Here is an 18747-nt window from a genome sequence, read left to right as displayed (position 1 = left end):
TAGAGAGGTTGGGGGGCAAGTGAAGGGAAGGGACAAGATGGCAGTATTAGAAGAATGACTATCAGATTCAGTCCATTTTCTGGAAACGTACTCTTTTACTGTAATAAAGTACTCTTTTCAATGTGTGTAATTTGAAGTGTGTTGCCCGGTGTGCAAGTATATGCGCGAGAGAGAAAGATGACTTTTTAGAAGGTAGTTTGGGCTTCTTCCCCAGGAACTTATGAGAGTTCAGTGCATTTGCTCCATTTAGTTCAGTGAGCTACATTCTGAAGGCAAAAAGCATCTCTTCAGATAATCACAGCCAAGGGTGATTTTTATAATATCAAAGGGAGGGGTAACCTCTCCAGAAACAGCCTCCTTTAAGTCTTAAAGCAAGCTAAGCAAGAGGTTGACTGAACCACTGAAAACCTGCTCCAGCATATCACTGTGGAGCTATAATCCATTTCACTGGTGCTTAAAGTTCAAGCTGAGTTTTCTGAATTGCAAATAAGTTCCTGTGTAAAGAATGTCCCATGTATGTATCCAGTCAGGGTGGTGATGTTGTTACTTCAGCGCTGTCTGCAATAACTCAGCTGTCAAATTCACTTCAGGGTGAAATTCAGTCTACATGGTCTCAGCTGGACAGCAATTTCTTTTTTCATATACGGTATGTCTAAAATGTATTCAAACTGTTATGAGTCATGAGGTGGCAAGTAAAAAAAAAGGGATTTTTTTTTTAATTTAAGAAGAAAAAAGGTGTTAGGAAATTTTAAAGAAGGTGTTATCAGTTTTGTCTCCCAATTATTTGTACCATCAGATATTACATTAGAAGAATAACTTTGTGACATCATGTATTTCATTTGTTCATTATATTTTCAGCATTGATTTTAGGGCCAAACCTCTTTTCATGAAATATTTGACTATATTACCTTTTCTATTTAGCTAGTTTATCCCTTAACACAGTATTAGCAAAGCCCACATTCTAGTCTATCCAGAGCAGATAGACAAATTATGATCTCTAATTTGTCAAACCCTAATAAAAATTTGTCAAACCCATTGACAGTAGTTTGAGACCAAGCAAAAAAAATGGTTTGGTTACTTTGAGTCCATACAAAAATTCTTTCAGTCTGTAGCTACCAAATTTCAATTGAATTCCAATGCATAAGCGCAAATATAGTGGAGTCTGGAAACCTGGTTGTTCTTACGTTCTTGTTTTATGCTGAAATTCCTTAGCAAGTGTCTACCATGAAGAACTCTTAGTGAATCAACAGCAATACTTCGTTCAAGAGACTTTGATCAGATTCTCCCTTTGCTTGCAGAATATCCAACTTTAATATATGTCAACAAAACAATCCAAAAATGCAGAGACTTCAAATGGGATTCAATATCAGTATTTAGTTCTTATGAAACATATTTCATATTAAGATCATCATGAGCTTTATAGAGCACAGTTGATGCTTTGACAGAGAGACCTATACAGTGCCTACTGTGTCAAACATGAGGCTAGAACTTTGCTACATTAAAGACAAGACAGGAGAATAATTTTACTTAAATAGCATTTCACTCATCAAATCTCATGTAGCTAGAATTAGCCATAAAATTGAAGATATTATGTCTCAGCAGTAAGAGAAGTTGTTGGATGAAAATGATGGAACATCAGAGAATGTAATACATTATAAATAATGTATTTAAATTTTTAAATACTTAAATTATTTAAAGGATTAAATAATGAAGGCAAAATTAATAGCTAAATCTTATAAACTAAATGTTAGAAAATAGTCACTGACTGCCCTATGTGTTAATACAAACATGGCTGCCCCAAAAGGAAATGACGCAAAGGTAAAAAAATTAGCAAAATGAAGCAGCAAACCATATCTTACAGGGAACTTACTTAGGTCAAATTAAAAAGATTTCAAATACATAACCCAAGCTGTGGGACTTCCTGTTCAAGCCAGAGCACTTGCAGGAAAAGATCCAATTTTGATGCCAGTGATGGACAACCCATCACATCTTGGCACTTTCATCACTGATGTTAAATGCGTGCTGTCTTTTCAACACATATTTGCTTGGTTCATCAGTTATTACTGAGTATTGTTACATCTTTGTATGCTAGACAGAAGAGCCCTCTCAAACTCCTTTTCTTCCCTCTCTATAATAGCTTGGAGGAGATGGATGATTAAGGCCCACTTGTCATCGTTCTGAAGCATCACTGCCTTGTCTGGTATAATGTTTTGTCATTGCAAGAATTAGATGCCGTATCTTTGTATTTGGTGTTGCTAACTCTCCCATTAAATCAGCTAAAATAAGAGCAACATAAGAGTAACAATCAGATGAACAGCTGATGAGAAATATGTTATTGTCCATGACATTATTGGAATGGCAAGTTAGTTTATGGAAGCAAATTCATCGTATTTTACTGTACTGAAATACAGCTGCAAGAATTTGTATAATCTGATGAGATGAAATATCAAATGTTAGTGGATAACAGCAGACCTCACAACTCCTGCCAGACTTTTATAGCAACTGGCAGTCCTACATAAGTTTGCCGTGCTACATTAGCCACCTTTAAAATATTTAAAATTTTCCTTTAATATTCAGTGCAGGAATTCTATGGCAGTGTTAATTACCTCTGAGTCACACTTGCAAACATTTGATTACTATGTTGCTTGACAATTGTGCTGCTTAGCTTTTGTCATACTGAGAGGTTTCTAAGTTTGCTCCTTGGGCAGAACTAACCCTTCAGAAACTACCCGTATTGTGCACCAAGCACAATTCACAGACAATGCCAGAAAGCTTGTGAGGGGTCTCAAGGATGATTAACTACATAAGAAGGATAATTGAAGTTAAAGAAAAAAAAAAGAAAAAATTCACCCATGACTTTTTCACATTCTTGTTTCCATACAGCCAAAGAGAAAAACAACAATCCAATATATCCAGTAACTGGCACCATAATAGAAGAGCAAGAAACTTATATTTCAAAAGACAACAATTTTTATTTATTTAGAGTCAAGAGCTCTCCAGTCTTTAGATTAAACCTGGCCTGAGTGTGCAAATTGACGGAAGATCTTTTGAGATCTTTTGAAAAGCCAGTTAGGAAAAAAAAGAAAAAAATATCAAGATAGCCGCATATTCTTTAGATGAGGGATTTATGTCTAAATGGAAATTCAGTGCCCTTTTTACACTTACACAGCTTCAGGAGATATATAACCATACTGATTATTATAATAAATAGTATAATAAATTGAGATCGCCTTTGTCTAAAGTGACTAATGAACAAACCTTTACTGGCTTCTCCATTTAATTTTTGTTTCATATAGATGTACATATTATAACTGGATGTTGTTTGAGTCTGTTTAAACCATTTAGAAATTGCCAGGAACATCATCAAGACAAGATTTTTCACTACACCAGTAGAAAAAGATACTAACAGTAAATCGAGAAGTCTACCAGAAATTTTAGACCTCTGCCTGTAGATTAAAATATTTAGACCCCACTCTTTGGCACTATCCAAGATGAAGGAGAGTAATGAGTGTTGAAAAAAAAATGAAACGAATCAATAGCAGTATTGAACAGGTATTAAAATATTATTGAATTTCTGTCTTTGGATTAAGCTTTTATGAAGGTTGACATAATGGAGTTGGACAAGTAGGCCTTTGCCCAAGTGTACATTGGAGTCTTCCTACTAACTGCACGCGATTTCTGAACAGATGCGTAGTAGAAATAAAAGTATTCATATCTGTATGCCTGAAAATTCAGCATTATTTTCTATTTCAGCCACTTTTATATACACTTTCATTAATATTTCCAGGAAGTTATATAAATCAATAGTAACTTTATGAGTATTTGTTAACAGGCACGCAAGCATAACCAACCAATTTTCTGAAGTACTCTTCTTACACTGCTAGAGAGGGAAAACAACACACTCCATGTTCTTGGCTGACCTATCAAACACTTCAAAAGCAGATTCAGAGTGCACAATAATCAATAATCTACTTGCTGCAAACAATTCATAAACATTGCCTAACATTCAGTGTTCACAAAACTGTTTTAAAACTATAACAGATAGCAAACAAATTTAAAACTCTACTTAGAAAAAAGCCCTCTTTCTAGTGAGTAGTACAAATTCCTCAAATATAATAGCAAATGCTTTTGGGTTTGGAGTACCAAACTCTAAAATAGATCATGGGTTAAATGAATTTCAAAGCACTTTTCATGCTAAAAGATATGTAAATGTGGAGATTATTCAGGCAATATTTAAATAGGATTATAGAAAGGCATAATCCTTTTTAATATATTTTTTTTTTAATGTCTGTGTCTCTTCCATTTTCCAATTGGAGTGAACTATTTTTAGGCAACTTCACAGGAAATATTAACCACTATCTTCCTTTACCATAACTGTCAAAACCCCTCATTGATTTACCTGTATAATATGCAGTTTCTGTATATTCTACACATCATGGTCTATTATTGTTGACTATGAATTAAGTTTTCAAATACTTGATAGGTTATTTGAAACACAGCATGTGCTTGAGATTTTTCACAATCTTTATAACTGATTGCTTCTGACTTTGTCTTTTCATTCTGTTATGTACATGTCCTTATATGAACATATTTTTAAAGTACTAAAATGCACTTGACAATGTCACTTTAAAACAGTATTTTGTGTCTTATCTCACTAGCTGTAATCGCTCAGCAATATTAAAGCTGTGTCTTGTGCTGCTAAGGAAAATGAACTACTTCTGTGCATGGACAGAAAACTGGTGTAATGAGAGCTCCGAAGTACGTAAGAGGTTACACAGTCTGTCATCTTCGGTTCTGAGGTTAATGTCAGTGAGCAAGAAACTTACAATAGCTGTACTTTCAGATCTGACATGAAATGTCATGAGATAGATGAGGTAATCATAAAGTGCAGTTACCAAGGCTAGACTAGTTTGAGTATGGCAGAATGTAAGAACTTAATGCATCTCCCAATGAGGATGTTACTTCTGAAGCACGAGCTCCTCTTGTAAAGCCAGCAGGTGATCAGTTCGCAAAGTGAAAGGTGGCCTGCAAAGTACACATTTAACAAGATTTGTTTTTTCCTCAATATATGGGGGGGTATTGAAGAAGAATGTTACCAGTGAGGTAAAAAAGGAGATAATAGAATGCCTTGCATTTCCTTAATTTCTTTGGTAACTGAGACACAGCCATGATAAGGAAAGACAATAGTTGAAAACATCATGGAAAAAGTAAATAAAAAATGGAAAGCTATTGAAACACTAGAGCTATCTGACAATTCAATCATATGGTAAAAGAACTCATTGCCTTAATGTACAAGGGAACACAAAAACGAACCTTGGAACCAGAGTTGTTCACAGATTCATAAGCAAAACAGAAAAAAATAGGTTGCATATCTTCCTGTTACAGAGGTGCCATTTAGCTCCTATGAATTCCTGCAGCATCGATGGTGTATCACAAAACTGGACAAAAGTGATAGCTAAATTCTTAAAAGCTCTTGCCCGATGCAGTGCAGTACTTTAACTGATGCAGTACATCACAGGCACAAATAAATTCAGAGTTCTAACAGCACGCTGGCTATCTTGAGTCTCCCATACTGATGGAACCAAACAATACATTTTCAAAATACATGCACACATGCAGAGCTTATGCTTATTAATAACTTATAATGCAGTACGACAATTGAAGTTTGTCTCTCCTGGACCAGGGTTTATTTTTGCCAAAATAAACCCTGGGTTTTGCTTTTATTTTTACCAAAATGACATGTCCTACAAAATATAGAAGAAGGCAGCAAGTATGTGTTTCTTTCCTTTTTTTTTCCTTTGAGTGGGAAGTTTAATTATTTGTAGAAGTCTCATCCAGTGGCTGTAGCAGTCAAAAGGAAGGTATGTTTTCTCTTGGCTATCATCTAAGTAATCTTTCATGCTCATGAAAGGGTAGGCTGGAAAACATAAACCTTCAAAAAAAGAAAAAAAAAGTACTAATCTTTTCAGTCCTTCCCTGGAAGAGTGTGTATATAAAGCAGGAACCTTGTCAGCAAACTGTTGTCTTCTTGAAGTTTCAACTTAGTATCTCCAGCCCAACAAAAATATAGACCTAAAAGATGGGATATGACACTAACTTCTTTGGAAACTACTGGTCTCTGATAACTACATTTCAGCTTAGGTATTTGTTTTCGATGCCCTTGAACAAAATTATGACACTTATTTCTAATAGTATTTATTTTATTTTTGTTTGGAGTAATTTCTCAAAAGATAAGAAATTTATTGATGAGTAAACGATTATTCATAGGACTAAGCAGAAGGCCACAATGATTTGCTTTAGATGTCTATGTTCTAAGAGCACTGGAGGAAAATGTTAATATTAGTTAGACGTACACTTGCATAAGAGACTGCTGCAAAGAACATTTGAATTGGATGCAGTCAAACTACACATTAGAAAGTCCTTATATAATGTTTTTATTAACTTAATATTTACAAATACTATTTCAAAAAGGCATGTCTGGAATACATTGTTAGAGAAGTGAAACATGATTCAGGTTAGGGGGAAACAAAGTTAGCAGGATCATTGTATATAATCCCTATTTACTCAACCAGTTCATTAATTTAATTATATTGTATTTCTCTGGATAAGGAGTATTTTGGTTTCATATGGTCAAGGTCACCTGAATTCTACAGAATGTGAACACTTTTGGAAATGGTGGCTGGACTGCAACGGATCACTTTAGATGTTTTAAACAGATCATCTTCATCACCTTATTAGTTAGGCCCTGCTAATGTCATCTGGCAGAAGAAATTATGTTTCAGCAAGAACTGAATGTTTTAATGTGAACATACTTATAGGAGTCCATTTGGCCATTTTAAAACACTATTAGCTGTAGAGTCTTTCTAACGCCTACCGGTTCCAAAACATTACTTTCCTTCTGACAGTTAACTCTTTGTATGAGCCACACAGTTATGATTTTTAATGGAAATATTTGAATTGTAAATATTGAAAATCAGCTACTGTTCATGCATTGCAACTTTTCGTATATTTTAATATGCATATGCATATTAACACCGTGAAGGCTCCATATTCGTAAAGCTGATCTTGACAGATAATAATAATTGTTGAATATAATTGATAATACTACTTATTGAAAGTGACCAAGCATTTAATAGTTTCTCTCTCTTTCACTTGCTTTAATTCTAGAGAAACATGATGATTTTTAATGTTCAGTATGGTAAGTTCAAGATTAATAATTCAATTATCATTAAGCACAGATTGAAACAATAGTGTTGCCTTGCCTTACAGTGTCAAGAGTTTTAGTGAACCATTTAATAATGTCAGTATTCTTCATATGCATGAATTGTCTGGATTGACAATACCATGCAATGGCTTCAAAACTAACATTTTGCAACAGCTACAAAGGAGCTGTGAATCAGAGGCATTTTACAGTTTATTTCAGTGGCACTTTTTTCCAATCCATAACTGCAGACATTTGCTCAGTGTAAAGAATGGGCCAAATTCACAACACAGGGATGAATACTCCTGGGGAAGGATGTTGCTTCACTGACATACAACAGAGACAATGACTCTGTCTGAACACCAACTCCTAGCAAAGTATGACTGACAGGTGGCAGTACTTTGCAGCTATGCAGCAACTCACCTGGCTGCTGAGCCTTTGCCATGGGGTAATATTCAAGCAAACACATTTTGCCTCACAGTAAAATAAATTAAATTATCTCCCTGTTTTCTCCAATTAGACCAGCATAAGGCAGTGGAGAGGAGCCATCTCTTAATTTCATTATGGTCAAATTTCAGTAAGGATTTAATTTTCATTTTAAAAGGGACAATTCCAGACTGAAGGATCATCTGAGCTTCCTGAGGAGTTTCCTGAGATAAAGACAGAAAGATGAAATTGCTTATCTTTCAGTCCTCAGTGAACCTTGGCTCTCAGACAGGTGGTCTTAACAGAGCTTAGGTGGACTTTACTCTTCAGCTTTTGATCTTGCCAGTCTCTTCTTTACTAGCATAAATGATCAGACAGCATGCACAAACATTGCCAGTTGCATATCTTTTGAAAATATGGAAGTCAAAAACCTGGGGTCCTGGCTGTTGCTTTTGATCTGAATCTATTCTTTAAGTTTTCCTCAAATGTGAAAATATCTCTTCAGCTGTACCGATGACGTCTCATTTATATTCACCATTTTCATAGCAAATACTTTGGAAACGTTTACTCTCAATTAAGGGATTTTAGAAAAACTCCACTTTTTATTATTAAACTAACCACTACTTCTCTCCTTGATCTGTTTGCATAAATTGTTTTGGAAGAAATACACAATCACAGACCAATTTTTCAAACACTACTGAATATATGCAAGTTTAAACTAACAACTCAGAAACATAACCTCTCAACTCTACCTTATACTTATTCATAAAGCCTATCTTGACAGATAATAATAATTAAGGATATAACTGATAATAACACATTAAAGGTGACCAAGCATTTAATAACATCTCCTTAATTCTGTATAAACAGGATATGTATCACAGACCATAAATGTTCAATATGATAAGCTCAAATTTTATAATTCAATTAGCATTAAATATAATTTATGTCAAAAAAATGTTTCAGGTGAATGGCAATTAAATATTACCTAATTCTCCATCAGGAGGACAAGATGCATTGACCCTATTATGCAAAAATAAATATCAATAAAGCAGCAGGTTTCCAGTAAACAAATACATTTATCAGGATAAACTATCCATTTCTTTGCACAGTTAGTGTTGGCATGCATCTTGTGCTTTGTTATAGACTTCTGTTCAAATTAAACTGCAGAAGAGAGAAATATGATGAGGCATAGAGCATATACAGATTATCTAAGGGCACAAGGATCAAAAAATATGAAAACTGATGATGATGAATGCAACCTAACATGTGGATCAAAAAATGCAATGAAGTAATGAGGACTGAACCTTGACTCCTACCCCCTTTCCTGTCAACCTTATGGAGCTTTGAAAGAACACCCACCCTGTGTGTCTGCAGCGCCCAGGAGACCTGGAGAGAAATTTCTACTTCCTTTTACCTGTTTTGGTGGTCCTACAGATAGGCAAGTCATTACATCCATCAAAAGTTTGAGGGAGTGGGGTTTTTTGTTAGACAATATAATGGTTTCAAGAAAACTGCTTAATCTCAGTTGAGTGGTACTGATAATGTATTGTGAAGCTAAATTCTTCCTCTGCGAGGCTATATACCCATGCTTTAGACACTAGGCTGAAAGATTTCTTTCACCTTTGGGCAGAGCCAACATCTGCCACCTGTGTCCCCTGACAGACTGCCATTTGTTTCAGATTTCAGAAGAGGAGAAAAATGCACACTTTCTTATAGTGTTTCAGAGCAATATTCATAATCTCCCCTCACATTGCCATGTAATATTTCTCCTTCGTAAAACCTACACTTTTTTTTTTTTTTAAACCACAAGGCTGTGTTTTTGTTAAAGTTGGCCAGATTTTGTAGTTCGGGGAAAAGAGCTAGCTAAATGCAGCTCATCCTGGAACTCCTACAGGCAGGGGAAAGAGGGAAAGGACACGTCATAAGGCAGAGCAACAGAGCACACCCCAGGCAAAGATGACTCAATAGGAAACAGTACAGATAATGTCACTGTCATCACTGATCATATATAGGTAACAACCACACAAAATAGAAAGACTCCATACCTCACAGGAGGCTATGAGGAACACATAGGAATGAATAGGCCTGTCAGTACATTTATGACAACAGTCTTGGTGTTTTTCCCCTCTCCCTCCCCAGAGAAAGGGGCTGAACTCCAGAACTGCAGCCCTTTCAGTGGGCAGTACCTCTGAGCTACCACATCCACTACTCCTAATAGCAACAGCTTGGTGCAGGGAAGTTAAGACCAACAACTTCATTCAAAAAGTTACTGGCAACCGCAGCAGTACCCGAGCACCAGTGTAATGAGATCTCGCTGGAGAACGACATACTGAGTGAATTGTGACATTCTGTATTAGTTTCCATTTCTAAATGATCTCAGGCTGTAGCCACATGCAAAACAGATTAGAGCAATCTTGTTTCAAGTGAGAAAAACGTAGCTAAATGTGGCAACATTTGTACTGCAAAGATTTTATTCTTCTCACCAGGCTCTGGTGAAAGAGTGAACTCCTGGCCAAGACTGTGGGCTGTGCATCTGGATGCAGCTTAAGATGAAGCAATTACTTATCCTACAATAGCTCTGATGCTTCAAGATGTTGTACTCCATGTGTATCCTATTGTACGAGTCTGTGAGGCACATGTACACAACACATGTTTTCCTAGCAGTACCAGCATTCAGCATGGCTATGCTTGTACATTCTGGTCCTCATGTTCCCATATGAGAGGACATAAAAGCTAGGCTAACCATGCCCAATTATCCTTGCAATGCTAACCCTATACTATTGAGAACTCTAAAGAGTATGGACAGAAACCAGACTAGAAAAACTTCACTGACAGCAACTGTAATGATAGTAAATAATTCTGTTTTGTGGAAAAAAACCCCACAACTGTTTTAGTTGGAGATTTCTACTTTCTAGAACTTAATATAGCTGCCCAGTGGGTGCCAGTGCCTAGGATGTAAATCTAATGGAGGGTTCCTTGCCATTGCCTGGTAGCTCTCATTGACTGGTATGTATCTGTAGCATGCAAAGACGCTCTCCCTCAGCCAACTATACTCTGACATTTGGAGGGGAAAAAAACCCAACCTACCAGCCAAGCAAATGGAGATACACTGCATAATCTAGTTCAAGAGCATTTATGTTGAAATAATTTAGCTTTCAACTATAGTGTCCAAAACAGCAAAAGAAAGCCTGAAATGTTTATTTTCCTGTTGATGTGGTAGAACAAAACTCGGGAGTTGTCAAAATACTCTGTTCTGGCATTGAATCTGGATGAGAAGGTTTAGCAAGTTAGGACAGATTAGTTTCAAATGCTAAGCGAAGTGATGCCCTTCAGTTAGGATCCTGACAAGAAGGCAAGTGTGAAGAAGTCTTGACATCTGATATTGAGCACAAACTGTATCATAAGACAAAATGGTTGATGCTCAGCACAGTGAGTGGTATTAACCACCCCTGCTTCACATACAGAATCAGAGACTCTAGAATCTGTTTCGCCTTTGCAGTCAATATAAAAACCAATTTCCTTGCTGACTTTTTGGGGCCACTCTCTGCTTTATATAAGAATTTACAAAGTGGTAGGGATTGGTTGGTTTTTGTTTTGTTTTCACAAACCTCCCGGTAAAACAGAGGTTAGTATGCCTTTCTGATCTGGTGAAAGATGTCATACATCTTAGACCTAGCAAGCTAAAAGAAATTGTCTGTTAAAACTAGTTTTCCAGCCCCAGCAGGTGTTATAATTATTTCACTCCACTCTACTGCTGCAATGTCAGGGTCTGAGGAGGCTGGCAAAATAGCTACAAAGATGAAGTTTCCCAGAAGTGTCTGTATTAGTAGAGCTTTATTTTGCTCAGTATATATTCTTTTGATTTCAACAGGTATTTTGGTATCTTACCACCTAGTTTAAACTCAAGGATGGTAGCTTGCTCTCCTGACCTTCACATGGCCTAAATTTAGCCTTTTAATCTGCTGACCAACTGAAGCTGGAAATAGCAGAACAGAAGGTCACAACTTCCTTGCAGTGCACGATCCTCAATATAGGATAAATCACATCTTTCCTCTGCTATACAGCTACAGTGAGGATTACCGGGGAGGCTTGCATGCTCAGAGGAGGCTGTTGTTGGCAGAGCAATCTGCGCTATACTAATCAACCAATTTGACCAAGACTAGTCATAAAAACCAAGAGATTCAGAGAAATGAGGCTGTGAGCCATTTACCACTTTGTTCTTGCTGCAGTTACTTGAGAATCCAAATAATTGCTCATCTTCCCAGTTTTTAAAGTCAGCATTATTAGTCTAGCAGCCATGTATGGGTTATCTGCACATGGCAAAGCAACCAATCTCCTTAAAGAGCTTCCACTTCACCTTGAAACCTGTGGGATTCCCATATAAATTGTGTGGGATTGCACAATGCAAAACCCCACCTTCCAGGTTGCAGTACCTCCACCTGGAAGGTCAAGGGAGGAAAATTCTTGAGGTCACTCCCAAACTTGATCTCCTGCAAGGGAGAATGTACAACTATCAGCTTAGCCTTTGTGCTGACCCAGAAACTGCAAATGTCTTCATTTCTTTTCTTTTTAGATAAAGGAACTTTTCCTCTCCCTCTTAAGCTTTTTAGTGAGGGAAAAAAAAAGCAACCAACATCTTTTTTCGCTGCCTTTTTCTTCTGTGTTCACTGTCCTTTGTAATCTACTTTGACTCGCTGACAATACATGACTTTCTGTACTCTCACTCTGTCTTTTAATCGCAAAAAAAAAGGAAAAAACACACCACCCAAAAACCCCTGACTGTCCATCCCTCATGATTACAAACCATCTCCTTTATCTAGTGGTCTGGGGAGGAGGAGGAGGAACAGCAAACCTTTTTCTTTCATCAGCTCCTGCCCCAACAATATGACTTCATTTGCTCCCAGTTCTCTTTTGTGCTGTATCTTCATTGAGTACAATTTTCAGATATGTCTCATGGGCAGCCAGGCACACACGCAACAGCAATGCCATTCCCCTCACGTGCATTTTAAAGCAGCTATTGAGTATGTATTCTTTATTTGGTCACATGCATTTCCGTGATTGATATATCTGCATTTCTGATTCTGTTTTGTATGCTTTGATTCTTAAATTTGATGAAACCAGATTTACCGATGTGATAGTGATTTTTTTTTTCTTTTTAAAAAGGGCTAAAATAACAAACATTATAAATTGCACACTTTTTAAATGCAGGGTTTAAGTGTTCATACTGTGACAATGGCTGTGTTATCTGTGGATTATAGTAATGTGCTTTATTTGTGTATATCCCTGAAAAACACTCAGACACTGCAATTACTGTAGAACAAGCAGTATAGCTGATCAAGGGCTTTTGTCCAGGCTCTTCAATGACATCCACACTGTGATTTGCTGTGACTGCCTACAGATCAGTGAATGCACTGCAAGATTTTGCTTGGTTGGTATATAAAGCTGTAAGTCACATAGGACATAGAAGTCAGGACTGCCCTGTTTGTCATCCCACTGGGATTTGTCAGGCACGTACTTGCTGCATGTGAGTATGTGACTGTATCTTGCTATACAATCCATATCTGAAACTCTTCCCTGTACCATTTATCTTCCAAGAAAGATTCAAGACTCTTGCTAACCTCAAGCACTCGAATATATAAGTAAGCCATAAAGCTAATTGCAAGGTTTCTTTTTAAAATGCTGGCTAAATTTCCCTTTTTTTGCAGCACTCACAATTCAGGTTTTCCAGTTTTTCTCTATAGGCACAAACCCCAGCAAATGAATCAAAACACCTTAAATTCTCACACCCATACATCTTCGGGAGTTGTTTTTTTACTAAAAACACAGAAGTCACAGTAAACCAGGCTGTGATTCACTCTCTAAATACAGGCTGGTGTCTCTGTCTCTACATTGTGCTCATTATTACAATATCAAGGAGGATAGTATGTTGTTTGTAAGAGGGGAAAAAAAGTTTTAATTTCATTTGTGACCTGCCGTTTGGCAACTCAAAGGGTTTTTTGGCCACACTGAAATAAGTTCTACCTTAACAACAATAACTTATTGAGAACTGCTACCTACAAAGCTCTCATTTTAGAAGGAAGGATTATCTTTGCCTTAGTGTCTTCTAGCTTCTCCGTAAACCTGCCATGTGACTGATCAGCCACTAACTTCTGAAGCTGAACTGTACTATATCAAAGTCCAGATTCATTATCTGTGAAATGGGTATAATGACACTCACTACTCTAGCAGATTAGTTTTTGAGGTGATAAATGGCACACAACCATATGCAGTAAATTATTACAGGTGCACACATTGCATGGACACCTGCTTTTAAAAATGCTTCTTTGTAATCTGGAAGCAGTAACAAAATCCTGATCATACTGTTATGAGGCCCCTCCTCATGGACACTGCATAGCCAAGAGACACGAGACATTTTGTTGAGTGCACTCTTTATGTGAAATTACAGAAGAGGTAGTGTTAACATGAAGATCTATTTATCTTATCTTAGTCATGAACATGCCCTAATGGTATAGCTGTCGCTTCTGTGCACTGGTGCTCTCTAATCAACAAAATGAAAGGAATACTGTGGGACATGCTTCTACAGTGTCAGAATATAATTTATATTAAGAGCTTTTTTCCGAACCAACGCCAGAGAGGAAGGATGCAACTCTCATCGTCTTTCTTTGGAAGCAAAATTAAATTATCAATCTTTAATTTAGTTAGTGATAATCTCTGCTAAAACATTCCCTCATGGCTTCCACTAAATATACCATTAAAATCTCCATTCTGTCTGGGCTACCAAGTGCTCTCTCTGCATGAAGACGCTTGTTCAACTTTGAACTGGGTGCTCACTGGCTGCTAGGAAAGCAGCTTTCTGCTCCAAAAAGAGTTTTTACATATCACTGTATGACATAAAAGCACAAATTGGTCATGTTGTGTCGTCCTATTAGGAACCAAAACCTATAAGACAAATACAGCTGTAATCATAGCAGGAGAAAGAAAAAGAGAAATTCTCTGTTAAACCCTTCTATCACTGGGGACAACTTTACCAGTTTTGCCACAAAACAAAAGCAATTTCCTGGGTTGTGTTTCAAGAGAAAGAACTTATTTGAGTAGCACTCAAAGACAAGGACAGTACAGGCAGCTGCATAACAATTTCTATCTGTGGGGGAGTTCCCGCACGCACTTATTCTTTCCACTGGGGAATTAAGTGGTACCAGTTTGGATCAGGAAGAGGAAGATGCTCCTGAATGCCAGCACAAAGTAGTAATCTTCCAAACATGGTGCCAACAGGGATATAGTGTAAATTACTGGGGAATCAGAAGGGCAAGACTGGAACTCAAGCACAGTTAAAATCAATGAGACTGAGGGTTGACAGAGTGAAGCAAAGATGAAAGACAGAAGAAAACATTTGTACAGGTACCAGCAGGGTGAGACTGATCCCTGCTCATGCTTATAAAAAAGCCAGTCCACCTTTTGGTTAAAAAGATCAGTTCTGAATCTTCATTACTTCACCCCATCGGTCCAACTTAGCTATACGTGGAAAAGGAAGATAAATTCTACTACAGCACAAAGAAACTAGCCTGATTTCCAGGTTCAAATTATTTCAGAAAAAAAATCCTCTTCATACATTGTTGAGGCAGATATGTCAAAAAACGAAAAATAATCTCAGTTCCTATGTTGATATATCTGAGATGCATCTGCAGTAAAAAGCCAGATTTGAATCCATGTGTTCAAGGGTCCCTTGGGCAGCACGACATGGAAGTGATGGAGTGCAGGGTGCTAATTCCAGTTTGTTTTCCCCTTTCGTCTCTGTTGACACAAAAGTGAGCTGACTCACTTTCAACTTCTTGCTACTCTGTAGCTCCTGCTGCTCCTGCTCCTGTCCTTCCTGAGCAGGGCAAACTGACCACACTCTGGAAGACATTCAATCCCTATGACCAACTCAAGAAATCACTGTCTCTGCGGTATACAGAAAAGATGGGAAGAGCTGACCATGGAGTACTATGGAGTATTTACGAACTCTGGACTTTGGACTTGGCAGTAAACAAGTTACCTCTTTCCTGGCACTGTGACAGCAATTTATTAGCATGCACCCAGACACCAATTTACTGTTCAGAGGAGCAAGGGCTAAACACACTGAATCCCTCCCTTGTCAATGAAGTCTCTCTGCTTCGTAAGAAAAGCACTTGCACTGGTAAAGAAAGACATGCTATTGACAATACAGAAAGATTCTAGATGCCGTGCAGGAGCACAGCACAGATGTTCCTTCTCTTGCTCCAAATTCTTGAGCTCTGTTCAAGATTGCAGCAGATCAAGAGATAATCTGGAGTCTAAAAACACAGTCATAAATCTTCCAGGACAGAGCTGGCTCAAGGCTTCTCTGCACAACAAACTATGAGTGAGGCTGGACTACTGTGGCCCAGAAAAGAAAGAGATGGAAATGGGACAGAGAGTCTCTTTCCTGTTATTATTGGAGAAGTGGGTGCAGTGAGGAGCAGAGTGGGAAGGAAAGGCAGCCCTTCCTGCCCTTCCTCACACCCGTCTCTCCAGCAGCAGTAATTAGCCCAGCTCTAGCGCAGAGCGGGCGATGGGCTACAGCTCTTTGGCCGTACCCTGCCGGGTGTCCTAGACAGTCACTTTGACTTGCCTTCAGCAGGTCTTGTCCCAGGAAATGCTCGAAGTAATTAGCTTTTCTGTCCATCCCCAAGAGGGGAAAGACTGCTCCCGCGGGGAGAAGCCTCATAGTACTTTGCCAAGTTCCGAGGAAACAGAGAAGGCAAAATGCCTTCAGCCTCACGTCCTGGTAAAGAATCGCTCTAATGTTCCTTCATTGTGCATGACCATGGTTTCACAATAGTCATAAGCAGGTGTAAGGCTGAGGAAGCTATTTCTATGCTAGCACTGTCTGAAATGTATGCCTGTAATTTCATACTTTTAATCATATACTCCACATCAGTTATGCATATGAAGTAGTTAGAATTTTCTGCTCCCTGGTCCTGCATAGGGGAAGTTTAATACTATGTCCAAATCACTGAAAATTCAATTGATGCAGCACAAATTAATGCTCAATACTAATAATATAAAGTTTATGATATTTAGCTCCCAGACAGAGACCACTGTAAACAACATTTCCACTATTTAGTGAACATACTTGTGTTTCTCATGATCTTTAATAAACATAAACAGGACTGTAATGAGCAATTCCATATGCTGATGATTCTTTCCTCGATAAAAAAAAATGTTAGCATCATTTGGAAAGTTATGTGTAAAGAACTTATTACACATGCCTATATTTAGTTGAATACCTAACCCACTTCAAATTGTATTGAGCACGAACAAGTTGAATATTCCAAAATATTTATATTGGCATAGAAACTATAAAGTATAGTCCAATTCAAGCCATTTTCTCATAGTTCAAAACCTATAAACAACCTTGCTTTCTCCAATTCCAAGGTTTTTTTTACACTTGTAAATGTGCTACTAAATATGAGAAATCGCATTGCTCATACCCCACTCCTGTCAGCAGGAAGCTCACAAATATGACATGAGCTGAAAGGGTTTAAGCACTTTAAAACAGTGTAAGCACTTGCTTGAATCTATAGCGGTCACATCAGCACATTCGCCCACTGCCTTTAACAGCCACTCTGACAATGCAGCCACCAAAATTGCTGGGATTAAATGGCACTTATTTTACAGCTGTGGAGTAACAGTGCTGAGGGTCTGCAGCCTTGTCCCAAAGCCCAACAGCTCTTGCCCACTGCTGATTGCTAAGGCCAGCTCTACGCTTCTGCCTGCCTGCATTAGGAATCCTGTTATAACCGCACAGGTGAAAACACTAGTTTTCTACATACTTGCTACATATTACCTCCTGCACTGCTAGACTGCACATGTATTATATATATACATATATATATATATATAAATAAAAACTAGATTCTATGTAGCCACTGTGCATACAAGAATTTTGACACTAAGGTTTCTCTTGTCCTACCCAAGGATCACCATGGGGCTAGGCAGATGTAACATTTTCCACTTGATTGCCCAGTTTCACCAAGCCCTCACCTCTTTTTTTTTTTAAAGCCCTACCCCACGCCCAACTCCATGAAAGCTGCTCTTGAAATAAAACGAAAGACTCAGTGTCATAGGCAAGTGGATTCGAACCAAGATGATACGGTGATGCAAGTGGCCTGCTACACTGCTGAGCGATACTGCCCCTCTCTGCACAGAACGAGCTGTTCAGGCCACTAACAGAGTGGCTGCAAAACTCATCAGAGAGAAGAGAAGTCTGCAGCAAAAGTTACAGATGTTAGCCCAGAAATAATGGGAGTCCTGGTCATACGCCAGCTCCTGACTGTGCAGTGTCTCTGAGACACTAAGCTGATGTGAGTCCTTTCTTGTTCCAGTTCCTTAATGTGGAAAAAACAAGGGTAACTACAGGTGTCGAGGAAAAAAAAAAAAAATTAACACGTCTACCGCTCAGCCTTCTAACTTAACACATTAGTTCGCAGTCCTTCCACTGTTATACATTATTTCACACTTGATCAGAAAAGCAGTTTGTTTTCAAACTGATCAGACAGAATGCATCAAGTTTTATTTCCATTCTAATTTCTCCCCCCTCCCATCTATGTTAAGGTGAAAATCTGCATTAACAACAAAGTTTTTAAAAGGTATAGACGAACAAACCAAAACCCAAACCCATTAAACTCTTGAATTTAATTATACATTGTGACAGCAAGTTTCATGAGCTCATTATCTACCATGCAGAAAAAGTATAAATTTTTAAATACTTGTATTTATTTTTAAAGCATGTTCTTTTAACATCAGAAAGCACAGACGTGAGCACACAGCGTACCTAGTCATCAGCCATACCATTAGTTTGCACAAACCTCTGCCATGTATCTTCTCATTCATTTTCTTCCTGAACTAAACTATCACTTTTTTCCTTTTATCATGTCCTATCTAGAGGTAAATCCAGGCCCTTAATCACTTTGGTTGCCATTTTTGGTCACTTTTTTCACTGCTTCTTTCTCCTTCCCACAAGATATTTCAGTCTTAGATAGGTAATATGTTAAGTGGCTTTTCACTAACTTAGTTTTCCTCACCTACATTTCTCACTGTCTTTCCAACTGATACAT

This window comes from Mycteria americana, chromosome 7 (genome assembly GCF_035582795.1).
Source record: "Mycteria americana isolate JAX WOST 10 ecotype Jacksonville Zoo and Gardens chromosome 7, USCA_MyAme_1.0, whole genome shotgun sequence".
Taxonomy (NCBI): domain Eukaryota; kingdom Metazoa; phylum Chordata; class Aves; order Ciconiiformes; family Ciconiidae; genus Mycteria; species Mycteria americana.
The sequence above is the reverse complement of the archived record's forward strand: the minus strand, read 5'-3'. Positions refer to the sequence as shown.